Source organism: Mus caroli, unplaced genomic scaffold (genome assembly GCF_978045245.1).
Source record: "Mus caroli unplaced genomic scaffold, Mus_caroli_1 scaffold_2, whole genome shotgun sequence".
Classification (NCBI taxonomy): domain Eukaryota; kingdom Metazoa; phylum Chordata; class Mammalia; order Rodentia; family Muridae; genus Mus; species Mus caroli.
The window spans coordinates 122,582,038-122,604,703 of record NW_028227257.1 but is presented as its reverse complement, the minus strand read 5'-3'; positions in this window follow the sequence as shown (position 1 = coordinate 122,604,703).

The window sequence follows — 22,666 nt, the reverse complement described above, 5'->3', positions numbered from 1 at the left end:
AAGAGGATAGCATTTGAAATGTAAACAAATAAATAAATAGTTCTCAAGTTGCTCGGTAACTTACCACAAGCTGTTCTTGCTAGTTAAATCACATAATTCTCTCCTCACATTTTTCTCAGGGCTACAGATGGGAATAAACTTCATGTTCTATATAGAATTTGTTGGTGGAGATGCCACAGCTACCACCAAGACCACCTGCCTCTTGGATCAAAGAATACTTGAGACTGGTAGGATCTACAGGAGTGTTTAGTTACTATATCTCCTACAAAACTCCCACTTAACACTCAACATCCAGACATTTGCCTTTCTACCTGCATATCCTTTAATAATAGGGAATGTACTACCTCGTGGAGGCATCCTCTAAATTTTTCTGAATTCTGAAAACTTTTCCCTGTGTAGATATGAACTTTCATGCCCTATTGCTTTCGTATATTAACTGTTCTTGGTTGAACCCTTTGGAGATACAGAATAAGTCTAACCTGTCTTCCACCTAACAATCTTGTAGATATTTGAAGACAGCTCTCCTGCCCACCCTTTTCCCTCAAGTCTCCCCCTTTCTGGGATAAATATCTCCGGTTATTTGAGCTGTTTCTTCTCCAGCAGTGCCTTGTGTCTCTTTGCCCTGTATGCTTTTTCCTCTGTACATGTGCCTATATGCAAGCTGACAGTGGGCAGACATGTCAGTACAGATATGTATGTATACTATGTATGAGTATAGAGACACTGAGTATTAACATAGTAAACTACTTTCATTGATATTAATACAAAGCTCTGGTTCTGGGATTTGTCTTCATTGGCTACCTTTATTCATTTTGTGGGACTCTCCTGATATCAGTATGAATTATAATAATTGCTCTTTTCTGATTAGTCATTGCTCAAGTCATAAGTTATTAAATATTTCAAGTGGGTTTTATTTTTTAAGATTATTTTTAAGACAATTGCACCCCCCCAATAAAGAAAAAAATAGTAACTAAATATTTCTGACCTTGAGTCATTGCTCCTGTGCCCACCACGATAACACGTGTTTGCAACGTTGTTCTTGTTTAGTTGCCCCAGCAAGACTATTTGAGGAATCATTATTCATACTCTCTGCCAGAGAAAACTGGGTCCTTAGAGATCCTGGTTCTTGTTCACCACTTCACAATTTTTAAATGCAAAATCAGGAAGCAAGAACACATCCTTATCAAAGATGCATGGACAACACTGTAGTCTTTGACTCTGGGAAGCACAGTGAGTTCAAGCAGACTAATGTTTCTAGGATTTCAGTAGAGACAGTAGTTCATCACAGTGTGTGTGGATGTTTAACTTCTTGGTTAACATCTATTAAGCACTCTGGTGAAATGATTCTTTAAGTATTGGGGTATTTGATCTTTGACTTTGACTCATGATGACCAAAATAACAACTTGGGGGCTCCACGTTTTTAGTGAAGAAAATGCAATCCTAAATGTTACCTTTGTTTCCTATTCTTGGAAAATCTGTTGGGCACCCAAGGACAGGAGTTGGATCTTAGCTTGCTGTAAGATCTTCGGATCAGCATGCAGCATTGTTTCAGACAGCCACAGGGTGGATCTGATGCCTTATGCTGCCAGTATTTGTCTTTATTGCATTTCCCCCACACTCTTATCATTTTCACCTGGAATGATCCCTATCAACAGTAGACAACGAAGACGTTAGGACTCTGGTCTATAGGTCCAACACGTAGCAAGCTTGGCAGTTGTCAGCTCCATCATACGACAATAAATAAAGTAAAACCCGGTCACTTCTGTACTTATTATAAAACCAGTTTCAGGACAGAATGTTCTGCCCACATCTGGACAGACACATTCATGCAGAGGCCCACGGGTGAGTTATGCCTACCTGGACCAGAGGCTTCCTGAGCCGTGAACTACGAAGAACACTAATGGTGCTTCCAACAAATCCCTCATGGCTGAATGTGGACTACTCCAAAAGGATATTTGTAGGGTCAGTCTCAGGTGCACACTTCCACCTCCACAAAACATATGACGCAATGTAAGCATGCAGGGCTCCTACTCACATGTAGCCTAGAATCTTGCCTGAAAGCCACAGAAGAGAATTTGTGAATGGGATGACATCAAAGAGTTTACTGATTGGAAGCATGCACAGATGGCTTGGAGTATCAAATACAGGCAGAGGGGAGGAACTGAGGCAGTGAGTGCTTTAGCAGCAGCTGTATAAGTGGTTTGATAGCTACATTGTTTAAAGGAAATGATTTGTAACTAAGGATGAGGGAGACAGGAAATACATTTTTTTTCTATTCCTAAAACATGGTTTTCTGTTTTTCTTTAAAGTGTGTGTGCGTGCGTGCGTGTGTGTGTGTGTGTGTGTGTGTGTGTGTGTGTGTGTGTGTACCTAAGTGAATATACCTGATTAAGCCAGAGGAGATTCCAAATCCCCAGAGCCAGTATTACAGGCAGTTGTATGCCACTAGGCTGTGGTGCTGTGACAGAGCTCCAGGTCTTTGCAAGAGTAGTACTTGATCTTAGCCACTGAGGCATCTCTTCACTCCTGCAGATCTTGTTCTTAATAAATAAAATTACAGAAAATATATTACGTTACTTGGTAGGCTTATACTGATGAAGAAATGCAACTAAGACAAAAACATGGATATACTGTTGGTGGAATTTTGTTATACGTACTTTTGTTATACACAAGCCTGGACAGAGCTGAATAAATATACACATGCTGAAGACTGGACCCCACAATCAGTGAAAGGGAGTCCATAGTGAGCACAATTAGCCTACGTGAGGATGGATTTGGGAAGGCAACATTAAGAAATCTTCTGTTTGGATGGCATCACACTATCAGGTAGTGCATGGTCAGATACATGTAAACCCATCTTCCTGCAAGATATCTGTCATTGCATTAAACACATCCTTTTCCATACATTCATTTAAGAGACAGTATTTATTGCCAAAGACCAAAGTGGGGTTACCCCGTTATAAATAATATTTAGTGAACCATCATTTGAGTTTGTTGTAGGTTTTCAGGATTCATCTCCTTAATAATTCACTCTGGAACATTACCCAGAATTAAGTTAAGGCTCACAAATCTGTTCCTTGCTTTTCTGTCAGTCTCACGTGGACGCCGAAAGACTTTAGACTGGTCAAACAATCTGGCTAAATAAATGCCTTCCTCAACCCTTCTGTGAACATGTTTTCTCAGGACCCATGAACTGAACATCAAACATCACCTCTCTCATGCCCAGTTTCCCTAGTAATAAATGACCGTCCTCTGTTGTCTTCCAGTCTTCTTCATAGAAACCTCAACCAATCATAACCAAGTGACTGCAATGCCCCATCTGAGCCAGTCCATTAATGACTTATTTTCTAGTAGTAGTTGATGTTGTACAACTATTGTTTTAAGAATGGCTGACTACTCAGTCTATCTGCTTCTGCAGCACTCAGACTCATAACATCTGCCCCAGTGACCCAAAATCTCAGGATATGAGAGGATCTTTAAATGCTGTATTTATCAGTTCAGATTCTAAAATTCCTTGATTATCATGGTTTATTGTGTTGGATTATACTAAGGCCCCCATTTGCATGGTAGATCATGGATTTTCTCTTCCTATCTATAAAATGACCTCAATGGGTGTCTTACATTAACTCTATTATGCTTGTTCCTCTTCACTGTCCAATTCCTTCCAAAGCTTTTGAGATTTTGAACCCAGGAAGAGTTCTTTAGCATATGCCTCAGTCATCAAGAATGCCTGCCAGTCCATAGAACATACAATAAGATAATCACCCTGGGATTCTTCAAGGGTGCTCCATTCTTGACCAGCATAGTCTTGTTAGTATGTCCTATCACCCACCACAAGTACCATGTAGCTTCTAGTACAGCAAAGAGGCAAACCATCCCATACAACCTGTGGAAAGGTAGCCATAACAGTACTGCCTATGTGGGTCTTCCACCCTCACATGGGTCAGTTTCTCTTGCATATCCTAACATCCATTGAAGGGACCATGCAGCTGTTCCTCCCCAGTTCATCTTTGGCTTTATCAGTCTTTGTCCAGACATCAATTGCACTATGTAAACTTTTTCTTAGAGACACATAAATAAATGTTTAATCACTCAAGGTACTATTGTAGGGGTCTTGTGTGTGGGGTAGTGGTCTACAGGTACCACCTATCTCATTCTGTAGGATGGATAAAGTGTATAACCTGGAAAGAAGACCAATTCAAGGAGGAAAGTGAAGTGACAGTCGGAGAGAGAGGAGCCACTCAGAGTGTAACAGTCAGAGATCTGAGGCAGAGAGGAAAGCAGCTGGTAGCCTCCTCCACTTAGGAAAAGTAGCAAAAATGCTTTCTAGATGGACAGTCATGGTTACACACCTGAGGTAGGACAGCAAAATGGCAGATACCAGGGAATTAAAGTAGAAAACCTGAAGGAGTAGACAAAAAGTTACACATTGACAGGAAACATTAATCACAGAGAGAAAAAGACAAAAATAACAAACTTTATTAAAATAGACAAACATATTTTCTCCTATACACGTGGTAGCCCTGGGTCTGACTGTTTACATGCTCTACAGGGGCCAACCCTCTCTGTACTCCTCTTCCCTGGTTAGTGCTGTCTCATATCTCCTCTTAGATGGGTGCCCTCCTGCTAGCCATTCTGTAACACTTCAAATCTCCTGGGAGCAGGCTTGCAACTCCAGAATAAGGAGCAAGCTTTTCTAAAAGGGGTCAGTCTCTGTTTCCCAGATCCATCCAGGTTCCTTTGGCCGTCCTTCTGTAGTACACTGAGCATAGACCAAACAAACTACTTCACCCAAGTCTACTTTAGTGAATCATTGAGTTTATGTGGATCACTTACAGGGGTATATACAAACAGTTATTTACAAGACAACAGATGACTCAAAAAGAGCTGAGTCATCAAAAGGTCACCAACTCCAGCCTGGGTGATTCATTGCATAACTTGCAGGCAGCTTCAAATCAAAATATTATCTTCTCTAAAGAGGATACTGGTGGTAATATATCACTAGATAGGGACCTTCTACATCCTTTCAGTACCAGGGACTTAAGACTTGTGAGTTGTTTGCACTCTGAACCCTGTAAGTTATTTGACTTCTTAAGTCTTAATGACCCTCCCTCTAAGATACAATGTTCCAATTCTGACAAAAATTGTAGATAACACAGTTTCCATTCATGTCCAGCTCCTGTACTCAGGGCCCATATAATGCTGCATTTGCCTCTGTTTTCCTAAGGCAGTAGTTCTCAACCTTCCTAATGCTGTGGCCCTTTAATATGGTTCCTCATATTATAGTGATTCAAACCATAAAATTATTTTTGTTGCTTTGTTGCTGTGTCATAACTATAATTTTGCTACTGTTAAGAATTGTCATGTAAATATCTCTGTTTTCTGATGGTCTTAGGTGACCTCTGTGAAAGGGACATTCAACCTCCAGAGCATTTCCATCCACAGGTTGAGAAGCACTGGACTAGGATAATTTTAAATAAGTCATGGGGATTATCCTGCCACCTGTCCACCATACTTCATCAGACCTGATGATCCGGAAGCATACAGATTAGAACACTTCCCGTGCCCATCTTTGCTGCCCACAAAGTCCTCTGGGTCACTCCTGAGCCACCTGCCATTACCAGCAGACCTCTATTATGCCACCCCCTCTCCACACACCTTCATCAGACTTGCTGACCCAGAAACATTCAGTCCAAGGATACACATCATATACCTGCCACCCCATGCATTAATAGTGCTGGATTTCAACACTCCACTCTCACCAACTGACAGGTTAGCCAGACAAATCTAATATTTGAAATATTAGATTAGAGAAATATTAATATTATAAATTAAATGGACCTATCAGACATTTCACCCAATATGAAAAGAAAATTTCTTCTTCTCATCAGCTCATGGATCCTTCTCCAAAGTTGACCATATAATCACTCACAAGCAAGCTTCAGAGATACAAGAAAATTGAAATAAAGCCTTGTTTCTTATCAGACCACCATGGATTAAAGCTGGACTTCAACCACAACAGAAGTACCATAAAACCTACATACTAATAGAAACTGAAGAACTGTTTACTCAATGATCACTGAGTGAGGGAAGAAATAAAGAAAGAAATTACAGGCTTTCTAAACTTCAATAAAAAGGAAGGCACAACATACTCAAGTTTATGTGACACACTGTTAGCTTCAGTAAGGCAAAGGACACTGTCATAAGTACAATAAAGGCATCATAGAGATTATGAAAGTATCTTCATCAACCTTACATCTGACAGAGACCTAATATCCAAAATTTATAAAGAACTCAAGAAGTTAGACATCAATAATCCAAATAAACCAATTTAAAAATTGGGTACAGACATGAACAGAGGATTCTCAACAGAGGAAGTTCAAATGGCCAATAAACACTAAAAGAAATGTTCAAAGTCTTTAGACCTCAGGGAAATACATATCAAAATGACCCTAAGATTCCATCTTACACCCACCGGAAAGGCTAAGATCAAAAACTCAAATAATAGCACTTGTTAACAAAGATATGGAGCAAAAGAAACACTTCTCCATTTCTGGTGGAAGTGCAAACTTGTACAACCACTTTGGAAAACAATTTGGCAGTTTATAAGAAAACTGGAAATATTTCTTCCTCAAGACGCAGCTATACCACTCCTGGGCATATATCCAATAGACACCTCACTATACCATAGGGACACTTGCTCAATTATATTCATAGCAGCTTTATTCATAATAGCCAGAAACTGGAAACAGCCTAGATATCCCTCAACTGAAGAATGGATAATGAAAATATGGTACGTTTATATGTAATACCACTCAGCTTTTAAAAAGAAAGATATCATGAATTTTTCAAGCAAATTGATGGAACTTAAGAATATCATCCTGCTACATATGCAGCTAGAGACATGAGCTCTGGGGGTACTGGTTAGTTCATATTGTTGTTCCACCTATAGGGTTGCAGACCCCTTCAGCTCCTTGGGTGCTTTCTCTAGCTTCTCCATTGGGGGCCCTGTGTTCCATCCTATAGATGACTATGAGCATCCACTTCTGTATTTGCCAGGCACTGGAATAGCCTCATACAAGACAGCTATATCAGGGTCCCTTCAGCAAAATCTTGCTGGCATATGCAATAGTGTCTGGGTTTGGTGGCTGATTATGGGATGGATCTCCGGGTAGGATGGTCTCTGGATAGTCCATCCTTTCGTCTCAGCTCTAAACTTTGTCTCTGTAACTCCTTTCATGGGTATTTTGTTCCCTATTCTAAGGCGGAATGAAGTATCCATGTGCTGGTCTTCCCTCTTCTTGATTTCCTTGTGTTTTGCAAATTATATCTTGGGAAGAGAGGCCCCTTGGTATTGCAAACTTTATATGTCCCAGTACAGGGGAATGCCAGGAGCAAGAAGTGGGAGTGGGTGGGTAGGGGGAGCATGGCGGGGGGAGGGTATAGGGAACTTTTGGGATAGCATTTGAAATGTAAATAAAGAAAATATCTAATAAAAAAGAATAAAAAATTCAAGATAAATAAATATTTTTTAAAAATTAAAAAAAAGAATATCATCCTGAATGAGGTAACCCAGATGCAAAAAGACATGCATGGTATGTCTTATAAGTGGATATTAGTCATAAAATACAAGATACCCATGCTACATACCAGAGATCCAAAGAAGCTAAACAAGAAGGAAGGCTCCAGGGAGAATTGCTTGAAACTAACTCAGAAAGGGGAATAAAATAGCTGTTGAAGACAAATGAAGGGAGGGTACTAGATGAGAAAGAGATGGAGAAGGGAATGGGGTGGACATGATTTCAAGATTAGGTATGGGGAAAGACAAAAGAGATGGCCAGATGGCCATGAGAATGAATAGAAATCTGCAGATGGCTTGAGAGACAGGTGCATCTCCCTGGGATAAGGAAGTTGCCCAAGAATCAATGGGAGTTACCCTAGCTGAGAGTCATAGCAGTTGGCATATAGAATCTGAAGAGGCTACCATGTGTAGCCAGGCAGAAATTGCATTGCAGCCATAGGGACACCAACCCACCCACAAAACATTCCACCTCAAATTTACCCTGCCTACAAAAAATGCTGGGACCAGGGATGGAGCAAATACTGAGGAAATGGCCAAGCAATAACCAGCCCAACTAGAGACCCATCCCATGGACAAGCACCAATCCCTGACACTCCTAATGATACTCTGTTAGGCTTGTTGACAGGAGCCTAGTGTGGCTTCTCTCTGAGAGGCTCCATCCAGCAGCTGACTCAGACAGATGCAGAGACCCACAGCCAAACAGTGGATGGAGCTTGGTGACTCTTATGGAGGAGTTGGGAGAAGGATTAAAGGCCCTGAACAGGATAGGAACTCCACAGAACAACCATTTGAGTCAACTAACTTGGACTGTTGGGGGGTCTCATAGACTGAACCACCAATCAAAGGGCATATATCGGCTGGACTTAGACCACCCCCCATATATGTACAGGTTAGTCTTCATGTGGGTCCCAAACAACTAGACTGGGGACTATCCCTAAAGCTGTTGCCTGTCTTTGGAATCCAGGAGGGGGAAAATAACCAGAAATAACCAGAGCCTCCAGTCTCTTAGAGAAGAGGAGGGAGGAAGGGGGAGAGGAAAGGACTGTGGGAGGAGGGACTGGGATATGATACAGCAATCAGAATGCAAAATGAATAAATAAAAATAAATAAATGGATAAGTCATGGGAAAATTATTAGATAATAGAGATGTCAGAAGCAAAATAAGTAAGTAAGTAAGTAATTAAGTAAGTAAGTAAGTAAATAAATAACAGGGAAAGAAACCAGTAAAGAGAAGCCATGGAGCAGGAAATGCCTTGATCATGAGAAGCCACCTGTATTAACTGGCACATGTACAGAGCAGTTGGCTGTATGGGGCAAGGTAATCGGAGCAGATATGCCGTAAGGTCAGAGATAATGCCTATGAGTCAACAGCTCTGAGACTGAAGATGTGTATTACAGACATCATTAAATAAAATTAACTTTCTTTTAAAATCATGACTATAAGATGTCTGAGGTTCCCTTTTTAAATTAAAGAGTTTGTAGAATGAACCACAGTTAAGTGGGTAACTGAAAATTGTCTCTATTCCCTGGAAGCTTTGAAGAGACTAACAAATCTTTGCTTGGATTTCCCCCAAACTTTCATTGACACATTTTCTTCTGAGGAAGTGTATTGAATCAGTTTTTTAAATCGAACCTGAAACCAGATTTTTTATAAAAAGAACTTCTTAGTCCTGATTTAATACTCTAGAGCAGCGGTTCTCAGTCAGTGGGTGGTGATGCCTTTGGGGGTCGAATGACCATTTCACAGAGCTCACTTATAACCATCAGAAAACATGGGTATTTATCTTATAATTCATAACAACAATAGCAAAATTACAGTTTGAAGTATCAAGAAAATAATTTTATGGTTAGGGGTTACCCCGTGAAGAATCACACTGAAGGGCCACAGCATTAGGAAGGTGGAGAGCCATTGTTCTAGTTGGTAACTATTGGATTGTCATGTCAACATATAGCATCATCACTGGTGGATTGATTCCCAAGTCTACTTAAAGATCACCTTCCCCAAATGTCTGCCTGTGTCTGTCTTTCCAGTGTGGCCCAAATTAATAGTAAACAGTGTGACCTAACATAATTTTGAAGAGAAGGCAAAAATAATGAGCTCTTTAATGGATTGTTAAGTACACTGCCTCATGGGAACATTTAAGAAATTGATTCTCTAAAGTTTAAGTAAAAACTAGTCTATACTTCTGCCAAGTCTATCTTTCTGTTATATTAGTGCAAAATCTATTATTTTTCTCTGTAATGATAACCTGAATCTCAGGTCTTATGGTAATAATATGATTGCTGGTGCCATGTTAACACAAAGCATAATCAAGCTCATACTGTTCCTTTCAGCAGAACCCCCTAGTCCAGACCATTTACCTGCAAGAGAGAAACGGGATAAAATGAGGATAAGATTCAAAAAGGCAGAGACATGAGAATGCATTTTATATACTTCACCTTAACCCTTCTGTGTTCATGTAAATCTTTCTACATCTCTGAGATTGAGTTTCATGATTAGAAACACAGATCTCCTGACTTTCAAGCAGCAGGGATTAAACTTTGTAAGTATAATTCTTTGTGCCTTTACAGATATCTAGGATGCTCTTTACTAACAAGTCCAAAATGATTCAAATCCCAGGACTTTGTTTTTATCATCATCCATGGTAAGAAAAATAGGCACTTAGACATCTGCTCAGTGCACAGAATTAAAACTAGGTTGTTAGAGTTTTCAAACAGAGAGAAAAGTCCAGGCCTTTCCCCACACAGGCAGCCTGTCCTACACCTTTCCCTTCCTCCTTTTCTGCCATTTTCTTTCCTTTCACCATTTTTAAATCTGGAGAAACTAACTGTTTTATATACCCTACTAAGCTCTACAGAGTTATAACTTAGGCAACAAGTCTAGGGGAGATGTTCAGGAGCATGTCATGGCACACTTTTGGTTCTCTGACATAAGCAGGAACAATAATTAACAATCAAGTGGCAGATCACTTCAAAAGTAAGGATTTTGTGTGGTGTTCCTTTATCTCAAGTTCACCCAAGGGTATTTGGGTAGCATGATATTTTAATGTGCTATACATTCAGCCTCTGGGAATCACTTCACTGAGTAGCTGAAAAGCTAAAGTGTTTGCTATCAAAATGGCAAATGAATGGATTAGTTAACTAGTTTCATATTTATAACACTATATTTCTTCAACATAAATCTTCCTACCATAGCTAGCACATAGAAAACCCTTCATCTTAGTGGGAGAACACAGTCATCTTTTCTCTTAATGTACACTATTCTTTAGATATTCATTCTACTTGCTTTTACCCAGCATCTGCATAGTAACTGAACAATGAAGTCAACTGACAGATAGTGCCAGACAAGAATAAGTATTGTAAAGAAAGCAAACTGAAGAGTAGAATAAGAAAAAGCAGGAGAGCTAGGAACCGACGAGGACTTACATTAAGTAGTCAATGTGGACTCTTGGAGAAGCAAAGTGTCTAATGGTGAGAAGGTTCCCAGACTGTAAAGAAAAATAAAACCTATACTAGATGAATTTGCAAATTGCCCTTTCTAACTCGGTGAAGAATTGGGTTGGAGTTTTGATGGGGACTGCATTGAATCTATAGATTGCTTTCAGCAAGATAGCCATTTCTACCATATTAATCCTGCCACTCCATGAGCATAGGAGAACTTTCCATCTTCTGAGATCCTTTTCAATTTCTTTCTTCAGAGACTTGAAGTTCTTATCATACAGATCTTTCACTTCCTGAGTTAGAGTCACACCAAGCTGGAAAGAACCCTGATGTCCCTCAACAGAGGAATGTATACAGAAAATGTGGTACATTTACACAATGGAGTACTACTCAGCTATTAAAACAATGAATTTATGAAATTCTTAGGCAAATGGATGGATCTGGAGGATATAATCCTGAGTGAGGTAATCTAATCACAAAAGGACACTCATGATGTGCACTCACTGATAAGTGGGTATTAGCCCAGAAACTTAGAATAGCCAAGGTACAATTTGCAAAACACAAGAAACTCAAGAAGGAAGAAAGACCAACGTGTGAACATAGTGGGGTTTCCGGAAGAGAGGCCAGTATGTGTGACACACAGGGATCAGGATGCAGTTAGAGAGCCAGCATATACAAAGAGGCAGACTAGATGTGCACTTGTAAGAATGAGTTTTCAATATATTCCAACTTCAGTGTGCAGAAGTTGGGTAAATGGGCACGGTAGTATGATCCAATTTCTAGTTTTGAAGCTCAATCTAGTTATACACAGGTGGGAATAGAAATGAAAAAGCCACCATTTAAGCATTAATACATTCAGTAACATGGACCAAAGAGCAGCGATTTTGGCATGCCCTGCTATTGCAGAGTGGAAGCAGAAACAGTCACTTTCAGAGCTGGTCAGATTTAAAAGGTATTTTGACAGTAAAAGCACAAAAGCTCTTTATGTGGAATTTAAAGTAGAGGAATCAAGGCAGCAGTTTCTTTGTCTGTTTTCAGCTGCTCTCTGCACTTCATAGGATGAGTTCAAAGCTAATGTTAAGCACAAAGCATACCCATAAAACAAAATGTAAAGATGAGAGTTGACCATACGTACAAAACAATACACTGTGGGACCCTTGCAGACACATGAGCAAGTATTGATTCTAGTTTTTATGACCATTGTTAGGAAACAAGGGGTTCCCGACTTGCTGCATTCTCTGTTTCTTTCTGATTTGCAAATCTGTTATTTTGATTCTGTTTACATTCTCCACATGATCATACACTTTTTCACTTTCACTAATTCCCACCAACAATTACTGGAAACTCAGTTAAAATCTGGCCTACAGCACTAGTGGACAATGCATAAATGACAAAAATTTAGAAAATTCTCAAGTCATAAAACAATGGCATAAAGTATAAAAGGAGAAATGGTTAACCATGCCTGGAAAACGCAAAGAAAGATCCTTTCTAATCATCAGCTCTTTGTACTTTTGAACTGAGCAAGTTTGAGCTGATTGGGTTCAAAAGGTGGCCAAGACTGATGAAGTAAGTGCCTTTGTTAACAGTTAAATTTAAACTGAGTCTCTCAAGGAAGGCATATTTATAAGCCCTCTAATGAGCTTCTCAATGGGAAAAATTGAACTTAAATCTTTTGGTTCACTCTGGAGGTTCTCTTAGTGAAAGGGAGTCTGGTAAGCCAACTTTTAAAAGATGCTGAAAATTTAGCCCTAAACAGTGGCAGCTTATCCTCTCCTCTCTGCTCTCCTCATTCTCTTTGTTAGCTAGTTGCAGACTGTTTATCAGGCTGCCAAGTAATGAAAAGGTTTGCACCTTTTATAGAAAGATTTTGAAATAATTGCATAATGTATGTCAAAGCTTTGTACTGTGGGAGGTGAATAGTACTACACAGAAGTTGTTTGAGCTGCATGTGTATTACAGATATAATGCCCAAGAATCCCTTTCCTTAATGGAAGAATAGAATACAATCTGAGACTAAAGCCTTGAAAGTAGAATTGTATAATGTTTCCTACAGAAAGCTTTTGCCTTCTGTAGCCCTTAACACAGCCCGATAAATGATGCGAAGAGAATTCAATAAAGATGTCATGAAGGTAGACTTCAGTTATAGAAAATTATATCAATCTTTATTTCCATGAGTAACTGTAGATATTGTTTCACCAACTTAATGTGTGTGGAAAATAGGTCATTTTAGCCATAGTAGATAGAGTGAGAGTGATTTGAAGGCTTCGAGTTCTAAACAGTCTTAACAGGTTACCAAAGATAATCTGTTGTGAATATTTTGAATAAAGGTGTCATTTCAGTTAAAATGTAGATGTCACCAAACAAGTACTAATCTGGAAGTGTAGGTAAACAAACAAGGTAAATTGCTTAGCCAAGTGGTGGAGGAGTAGGGATACTTTGATGCTATAAACATCATTCCTTTTTGTTGATTCTCAGCAAGTAGCACATCCCTCTCCAGAATCTACAATCAGGGTTTACCCTGGATAGAAGAAATGGAGGTCGTATCTACAGGAGAATAAGGACAACAGGATTAGAAAATTGGGTAGCATTGGAAAACAATGTAGAGTACGGAGTAAAAAGGACGTGTCTGCCTCCCAACCATGTGACCCACCATGTGATCTGAGGCCCATGACTTACGAGCCTCAGTGTTCTTCACTGTAAAATGAACATTCAAATATCCATCCCAGGGGGTTTGCACTAGTCATTTTTGTCACCATAGAACAAAGTACTAGACAAGAGCAAATTAAGGAGTAAAGGGTTTATTTTCAGCTTATATTTTGACGGTACAGGGCATCATGTCGAGGAAGCCATGAGAAAAAGAGCCTGCGATGCATACATGCAGGAAGCAGAGAGATGGATCCTGCTACTCAGCTCAGTTTCTATTGATGTAATTCTAGACTCCAGCCTATGGAACGGTGCCACCCACATTAACATGTAAGAGGCCCCGGACGTTAATACAATTGGCACCATGTTGGAGACACCATTCTAACTCTAAAACACAACACATAGCCCCCAGTACCGGCCAAAATGCAAACAAAGACCTAATCCATCAAAGACCTACTCCATAGTTTCTGGATTGAGGAAAATTCCTAAATGTACAAACTGTACTTTTGGCTTCTGTAGTTTTGCTTCTTATCTCTTCTTGCTAACTGAATGCGTCAACTAGGAGGTGGGTATTGTGCATAGATGGCAAAGAACAGTAAAGGTCTGGGCTGCATGATTAGGCACCTTCTCTGTGTAGCCACCAGCAGCAATAAAGATTTTGGCTTTTTTTTTTTTTTTTTTTTTTTTGGCTTTCAGAGTGCCTGTGTTTTCTGGTGGACTTAATTCAACACTCAGATCTTACTACTTAAATTCTGTAGAAAATCTCTCACAGACATATCCAAAGTTTGTCTCCTAAGTAATTCTATATCCTGTCAAGTTGACAATATTAACTATAACAGGGCTGTTGGAAGAAACAACTGAGACAATGCCATAAAAGTCCCTGACTACTGTGATGGCCAATATTGATAGTCAACTTACTGTATCTGGAACTGACTAATGTCCAAGCAGTGGGGCACACCAGTAAAGGATTTTCTTGATTGGATCTTTTGAAGTTTCTAAATTTGAATTATTTGTGCCAGTAGGCCCACCCTAAATCCGGTCATACCTTCTGGTGGCAGCCCACATAATAGGAAAATGAAGAAAGAAGCACTTTCTTTTGCCTGCTGGAAAACCTTTCACTCTGGATGACCTTTCATCTACCCTGCTGCTGAAGCTTTCCTTCACTGGTATATGAACCCACCTTTTCTATCATAGACCAAAGACTAGTTAAGACATCCAGTCTTGTGGGTTCAACAGCTACCAGATTCTTGACCTTTCTGCAGGGAGACAGTCATAGTGATAGCCACACCACAGCTTGTAAGCTACTCTAATAAAGTGTGTGTGTGTGTGTGTGTGTGTGTGTGTGTGTGTGTGTGTGTGTGTGTGTTCCCTCAGTTCTGCTCCTTTAAAGAACCATAACTAGTACACTACTTCTGGAGAATCCTTAGAACAGACTCCTTTTCATACTCTAGGGTATTAGGCATAGGACTTAAATCTGCATCTGCTAGTATTTAAAATTCATCTGTATTTATCATCTTGAGTGAGGTAACACAATCACAAAGGAACTCACACAATATGTATTCACTGATAAGTGGATATTAGCCCAAAACTTAGGATACCCAAGATATAAGATACAATTTGCTAAACGCATGAAACTCAAGAAGAATGAAGACCAAAGTGTGGACACTGTGCCCCTTCTTAGAATTGGGAACAAAACACCCATGGAAGGAGTTACAGAGACAAAGTTTGGAGCTGTGATGAAAGGATGGACCATCTAGAGACTGCCATATCCAGGGATCCATCCCATAATCAGCTTCCAAACGCTGACACCATTGCATACACTAGCAAGATTTTGCTGAAAGGACCCAGATATAGCTCTCTCTTGTGAAACTATGCCGGGGCCAAACAAACACAGAAGTGGATGCTCACTGTCAGCTATTGGATGGATCACAGGGCTCCCAATGGAGAAGCTAGAGAAAGTACCCAAGGAGCTAAAGGGATCTGCAACCTTATAGTTGGAACAACATGATGAACTAACCAGTACCCCGGAGCAATTGTCTCTAGCTGCATATGTATCGAAAGATGGCCTAGTTGGCCATCACTGGAAAGAGAGGCCCATTGGACTTGCAAACTTTATATGCCCCAATACAGGGGAATGCCAGGGCCAAAAGAATGGGAATGGGTGGGTAGGGAAGTGGGGGGGGGCTGGGGGACTTTTGGGATAGCATTGGAAATGTAATTGAGGAAAATAAGTAATAAAAATAAATAAATTAATTAATTAATTAAAAAAAGAGAGAAAAAAAAGAAATCACAACACTGAGAGTTCCTTGTTTTTAGTGTCTTTTACTATGTTATACCTTTGTATGAAAATATAGTTACAATGTCTAATAGTGTCAGTGAAATACCAAAGTAGAACAGTCTTTAAAGATGATGAATGTCTTGTATTAACTTTTTGGTTTAAAATTAAAAGTAAATTTGTGAATTGAACTATCCAGTGTACTTTCCTCTTATAAATATCAATAAGTACCAACTTCAGTAAGCACTGGCGGTCAGATCAGTTTGCAAGAATTCCCTCACTGACGTATTTTGTTCATGGAGCAATATTTCCAAATTCTTCTTGTTTCCAAAATAAGACAAAAATGAGAGATACTTATATCTATAAATTCTATGATTCCCCCACCAACTTTCACAGGCAATGGTCTCTTTTTACTATGCTTGTTTCTACAGAATATATGTACAAAGTATATCTCCAGGATATACTAACATCTGAAGATTTATAACTAGGAGCCTCAGATAAGTAAGAACATGTGACATTTGTCTTTTTGGGTCAGGGTCACCTCACTCAGTGTGATCTCTTACAGTTTCAACCACTTTCAAAATTTAAGATTTCATTTTTCCTTATAGCTGAATAAAATTCCATTGTGTATATGTGCTATATTTTCATTATCCATGTATTGGTTGGAGAACTTTAGGATGTTTCCACTTCCCAGGCATTGTGAATAGAACAGCAATGAATGATGTGTTTTATAAAGACTAGGATATGTTTTGTAGGGCACAGGATGGTGCAGGGAGACAGGGTACCTCAGCAGGCCCATGATGAGGCATCTCTCTCCTGCCCCACAAGGTGCCAGCCATATGATGGGTCTAGTATAGAGCAGAGTTTATTTGGAGACTTTGGAAGGGGTGGGGGTTGAGAAGAGAATAGAGGCATCAAAAGAGAGAATGGAGAAAAGAGAGAGAGAGAGGCAGAGAGAGAGAGAGACAGAGACAGAGAGAGAGAGAGAAAGAGAGAGAGAGAGAGAGAAAGAGAGAGAGAGGGGGGGGAAGGAGAGAAGGAGAAAAGCACCACAGTCACAGAGAGTGAAGAGGATCAGAGAGTCAGTGAGAGTCAAAGAGACCCAACAGCCCCCCTCCCTTTTTTTAGCCTATCTGGCTGTTGCTAGGTAATTGTTGGGCAGAGCGCAGAAGGAATGCCAACAATGAACATAGATGAGCAAGAACCTGAAGAATAGGATGTTCAGTCATTTGGACATATACCAGAGTGGTAGAGCAGGACCTATAGTAGATTTACTTTTAGCTTTTTGGCACATTTGATTTTCACATTGATTTTAATTGGGGGCAGCACCAGCACTGAATATAGGTTCTTTTTTCCATTCATCCCTCAAGCATTAACTGTCAGTTGCTTTGTTAATTTTTGCCATTATGTCTGGAGTAAGATACAATCTCATACTTGATTGACATGCATTTTTATAATTGCTAAGGATGGTGGACCCTTTCTGAGATATTAGGTACCCATTTTTTCTTCTTTTGAGAACTCTCTGTTCACATTCCAGACTCCATCTTTTAATGGATCATTTGGTTTTTGGTATTCTTTCTCTTTTGAGTTTCTGTGGCTCGATATGAATTTTGGTGTATGCTTTTCTATTTCTCTAAAGAGTGAAATGAGGGTTTTGATTGGGATTACATTGAACCTATAAATAGCTTCTGAAAATGATCATTTTTTATAATATTAATTCTACCAATTCATGACTATTGCTGTCTTTCCATTTTCTAATATATTTCTCTATGTTTTTCCTCACCTATTTAATGTTTTTTTTCATATTTATTTTATTTTATTTTTTTAATTTTTAATATTTTTATTACATATCTTCCTCAGTTACATTTCCAATGCTATCCCAAAAGTCCCCCATAGCGCCCCCCACTTCCCTACCCACCCATTCCCATTCTTTTGGCCCTGGCATTCCCCTATATTGGGGCATATAAAGTTTGCAAGTCCAATGGGCCTCTCTTTCCAGTGATGGCCGACTAGGCCATCTTTCGATACATATGCAGCTAGAGACAAGAGCTCTGGGGTTCTGGTTAATACATCATGTTGTTCCAACAATAGGGTTGTAGATCCCTTTAGCTCCTTGGGTACTTTCTCTAGCTTCTCCATTGGGAGCCCTGTGATACATCCAATAGCTGACTGTGAACATCCACTCCTGTATTTGCTAGGCCCCTGCATCATCTCACAAGAGACAGCTATATTTGGGTCCTTTCAGCAAAATCTTGCTAGTGTATGCAATGGTGTCAGCGTTTAGAAGCTGATTATGGGATGGATCCCTGGATACGGCAGTCTCTAAATGGTTCATCCTTTCATCACAGCTACGAACTTTGTCTCTGTAACTCCTTCCCTGGGTGTTTTCTTCCCAATTCTAAGAAGGGGCACAGTGTCCACACTTTGGTCTTCATTCTTCTTGAGTTTCATGTGTTTAGCAAATTGTATCTTATATCTTGGGTATCCTAAGTTTTGGGCTAATATCCACTTATCAGTGAATACATATTGTGTGAGTTCTTTTGTAATTGTGTTACTTCACTCAAGATGATGCCCTCCAGGTCCATCCATTTGGCTAGGAATTTCATAAATTCATTCTTTTTAATAGCTGAGTAGTACTCCATTGTGTAAATGTACCATAATTTCTGTATCCATTCCTCTGTTGAGGGACATCTGGGTTCTTTCCAGCTTCTGGCTATTATAAATAGGGCTGCTATGAACATAGTGGAGCATGTGTCCTTTTTACCGGTTGGGACATCTTCTGGATATATGCCAAGGAGAGGTATTGCTGGATCCTCCGGTAGTACTATGTCCAATTTTCTGAGGAACCACCAGACTGATTTCCAGAGTGGTTGTACAAGCTTGCAATCCTACCAACAATGGAGGAGTGTTCCTCTTTATCCACATCCTCGCCAGCATCTGCTGTCAACTGATTTTTTGAACTTAGCCATTCTGACTGGTGTGAGGTGGAATCTCAGGGTTGTTTTGATTTGCATTTCCCTGATGATTAAGGATGTTGAACATTTTTTCAGGTGCTTCTCTGCCATTCGGTATTCCTCAGGTGAGAATTCTTTGTTCAGTTCTGAGCCCCATTTTTTAATGGGGTTATTTGACTTTCTGGAGTCCACCTTCTTGAGTTCTTTATATATATTGGATATTAGTCCCTTATCTGATTTAGGATAGGTGAAGATCCTTTCCCAATCTGTTGGTGGTTTTTTTTGTCTTACTGATGGTGTCTTTAGCCTTGCAGAAGCTTTGCAGTTTCATGAGGTCCCACTTGTCAATTCTCGATCTTACAGCACAAGCCATTACTTTTCTATTCAAGAATTTTTCCCCTGTGCCCATATCTTCAAGGCTTTTCCCCACTTTCTCTTCTATAAGTTTCAGTGTCTCTGGTTTTATGTGAAGTTCCTTGATCCACTTAGACTTGACCTTAGTACAAGGAGATAGGAATGGATCGATTCGCGTTCTTCTACATGTTCAAAACCAGTTGTGCCAGCACCATTTGTTGAAGATGCTGTCTTTCTTCCACTGGATGTTTTTAGCTCTCTTGTCGAAGATCAAGTGACCATAGGTGTGTGGGTTCATTTCTGGGTCTTCAATTCTATTCCATTGGTCTATTTGTCTGTCACTATACCAGTACCATGCAGTTTTTATCACAATTGCTCTGTAGTAAAGCTTTAGGTCCGGCCTGGTGATTCCACCAGAGGTTCTTTTATCCTTGAGAAGAGTTTTTGCTATCCTAGGTTTTTTGTTATTCCAGATGAAGTTGCAGATTGCACTTTCTAATTCGTTGAAGAATTGATTTGGAATTTTGATGGTGATTGCATTGAATCTGTAGATTGCTTTTGTCAAGATAGCCATTTTTACAATGTTGATCCTGCCAATCCATGAGCATGGGAGATCTTTCCATCTTCTGAGATCTTCTATAATTTCTTTCTTCAGAGACTTGAAGTTTTTATTATACAGATCTTTCACTTCCTTAGTTAGAGTCACGCCAAGATATTTTATATTATTTGTGACTATTGAGAAGGGTGTTGTTTCCCTAATTTCTTTCTCAGCCTGTTTATTCTTTGTGTAGAGAAAGACCATTGATTGTTTGAGTTAATTTTATATCCAGCTACTTCACCGAAGCTGTTTATCAGGCTTAGGAGTTCTCTGGTGGATTTTTTAGGGTCACTTATATATACTATCATATCATCTGCAAAAAGTGATATTTTGACTTCATCTTTTCCAATTTGTATCCCTTTGATCTCCTTTTGTTGTCGAATTGCTCTGGCTAGGACTTCAAGTACAATGTTGAATAGGTATGGAGAAAGTGGACAGCCTTGTCTAGTCCCTGATTTTAGTGGGATTGCTTCAAGCTTCTCACCATTTACTTTGATGTTGGCTACTGGTTTGCTGAAGATTGCTTTTATCATGTTTAGGTATGGGCCTTGAATTTCTGATCTTTCCAAGACTTTTATCATGAATGGGTGTTGGATCTTGTCAAATGCTTTTTCCGCATCTAACAAGATGACCATGTGGTTTTTGTCTTTGAGTTTGTTTATATACTGGATTATGTTGATGGATTTCCGTATATTGAACCATCCCTGCATCCCTGGGATGAAACCTACTTGGTGAGGATGGATGATTGTTTTGATGTGTTCTTGGATTCGGTTAGCAAGAACTTTATTGAGGATTTTTGCATCAATATTCATAAGGGATATTGGTCTGAAGTTTTCTATCTTTGTGGGGTCTTTTTGTGGTTTAGGTATCAGAGTAATTGTGGCTTCATAGAATGAGTTGGGTAGAGTACCTTCTGTTTCTATTTTGTGGAATAGTTTGTGAAGAACTAGGATTAGATCTTCTTTGAAGGTCTGATAGAACTCTGCACTAAACCCATCTGGTCCTGGGCTTTTTTTAGTTGGGAGACTATTAATGACTGCTTCTATTTCTTTGGGGGATATAGGGCTGTTTAGATCATTAACCTGATCTTGATTCAACTTTGGTACCTGGTATCTGTCTAGGAACTTCTCCATTTCATCCAGGTTCTCCAGTTTTGTTGAGTATAGCCTTTGGTAGAAGGATCTGATGGTGTTTTGGATGTCTTCAGGATCTGTTGTTATGTCTCCTTTTTCATTTCTGATTTTGTTAATTAGGATGCTTTCCCTGTGCCCTCTAGTGAGTCTGGCTAAGGGTTTATCTATCTTGTTGATTTTCTCAAAGAACCAGCTCCTTGATTGGTTGATTCTTTGAATAGTTCTTCTTGTTTCCACTTGGTTGATTTCGCCCCTGAGTTTGATTATTTCCTGCCGTCTACTCCTCTTGGGTGAATTTGCTTCCTTTTGTTCTAGTGCTTTTAGGTATGTTGTCAAGCTGCTAATGTGTGCTCTCTCTAGTTTCCTTTTGGAGGCACTCAGAGCTATGAGTTTTCCTCTTAGAAATGCTTTCATTGCATCCCATAAGTTTGGGTATGTTGTGGCTTCATTTTCATTGAACTCTAAAAAGTCCTTAATTTCTTTCTTTATTCCTTCCTTGACCAAGGTATCATTGAGAAGTGTGTTGTTCAGTTTCCACGTGAAGGTTGGCTTTCTATTATTTATTTTGTTATTGAAGATCAGCCTTAGTCTATGGTGATCTGATAGGATGCATGGGACAATTTCAATATTTTTGTATCTGTTGAGGCCTGTTTTGTGACCAATTATGTGGTCAATTTTGGAGAAGGTACCATGAGGTGCTGAGAAGAAGGTATATCCTTTTGTTTTAGGATAGAATGTTCTGTAGATATCTGCCAGATCCATTTGATTCATAATTTCTCTTAGTTTCACTGTGTTCCTGTTTAGTTTCTGTTTCCATGATCTGTCCATTGGTGAAAGTGGTGTGTTGAAGTCTCCCACTATTATTGTATGAGGTGCAATGTGTGCTTTGAGATTTACTAAAGTTTCTTTAATGAATGTGGCTGCCTTTGTATCTGGAGCATAGATTTTCAGGATTGATAGTTCCTCTTGGAGGATTTTACCTTTGATGAGTATGAAGTGTCCCTCCCTGTCTTTTTTAATGACTTTGGGTTGGAAGTCAATCTTATCAGATATTAGAATGGCTACTCCAGCTTGTTTCTTCATACCATTTGCTTGGAAAATTGTTTTCCAGCCTTTCATTCTGAGGTAGTGTCTATCTTTTTCTCTGAGATGAGTTTCCTATAAGCAGCAAAATGTTGGGTCTTGTTTGTGTAGCCAGTTTGTTAGTCTATGTCTTTTTATCGGGGAGTTGAGTCCATTGATATTAAGAGATATTAAGGAAAAGTAATTGTTGTTTCTTGTTATTTTTGTTGTTAAAGTTGGCATTCTGTTCTTGTGGCTGTCTTCTTTTAGGTTTGTGAGGGATTACCTTCTTGTTGTTTCTAGGGCGTGGTTCCTGTCCTTGTATTGGTTTTTTTCTGTTATTATCCTTTGAAGGGCTGGATTCGTGGAGAGATAATGTGTGAATTTGGTTTTGTCGTGGAATACTTTGGTTTCTCCATCTATGTTAATTGAGAGTTTGGCTGGGTATAGTAGCCTGGGCTGGAGTTTGTGTTCTTTTAGTGTCTGTATAACATCCGTCCAGGATCTTCTGGCTTTCATAGTCTCTGGTGAAAAATCTGGTGTAATTCTGATAGGCTTGCCTTTATATGTTACTTGGCCTTTTTCTCTTACTGCTTTTAGTATTCTATCTTTATTTAGAGCAT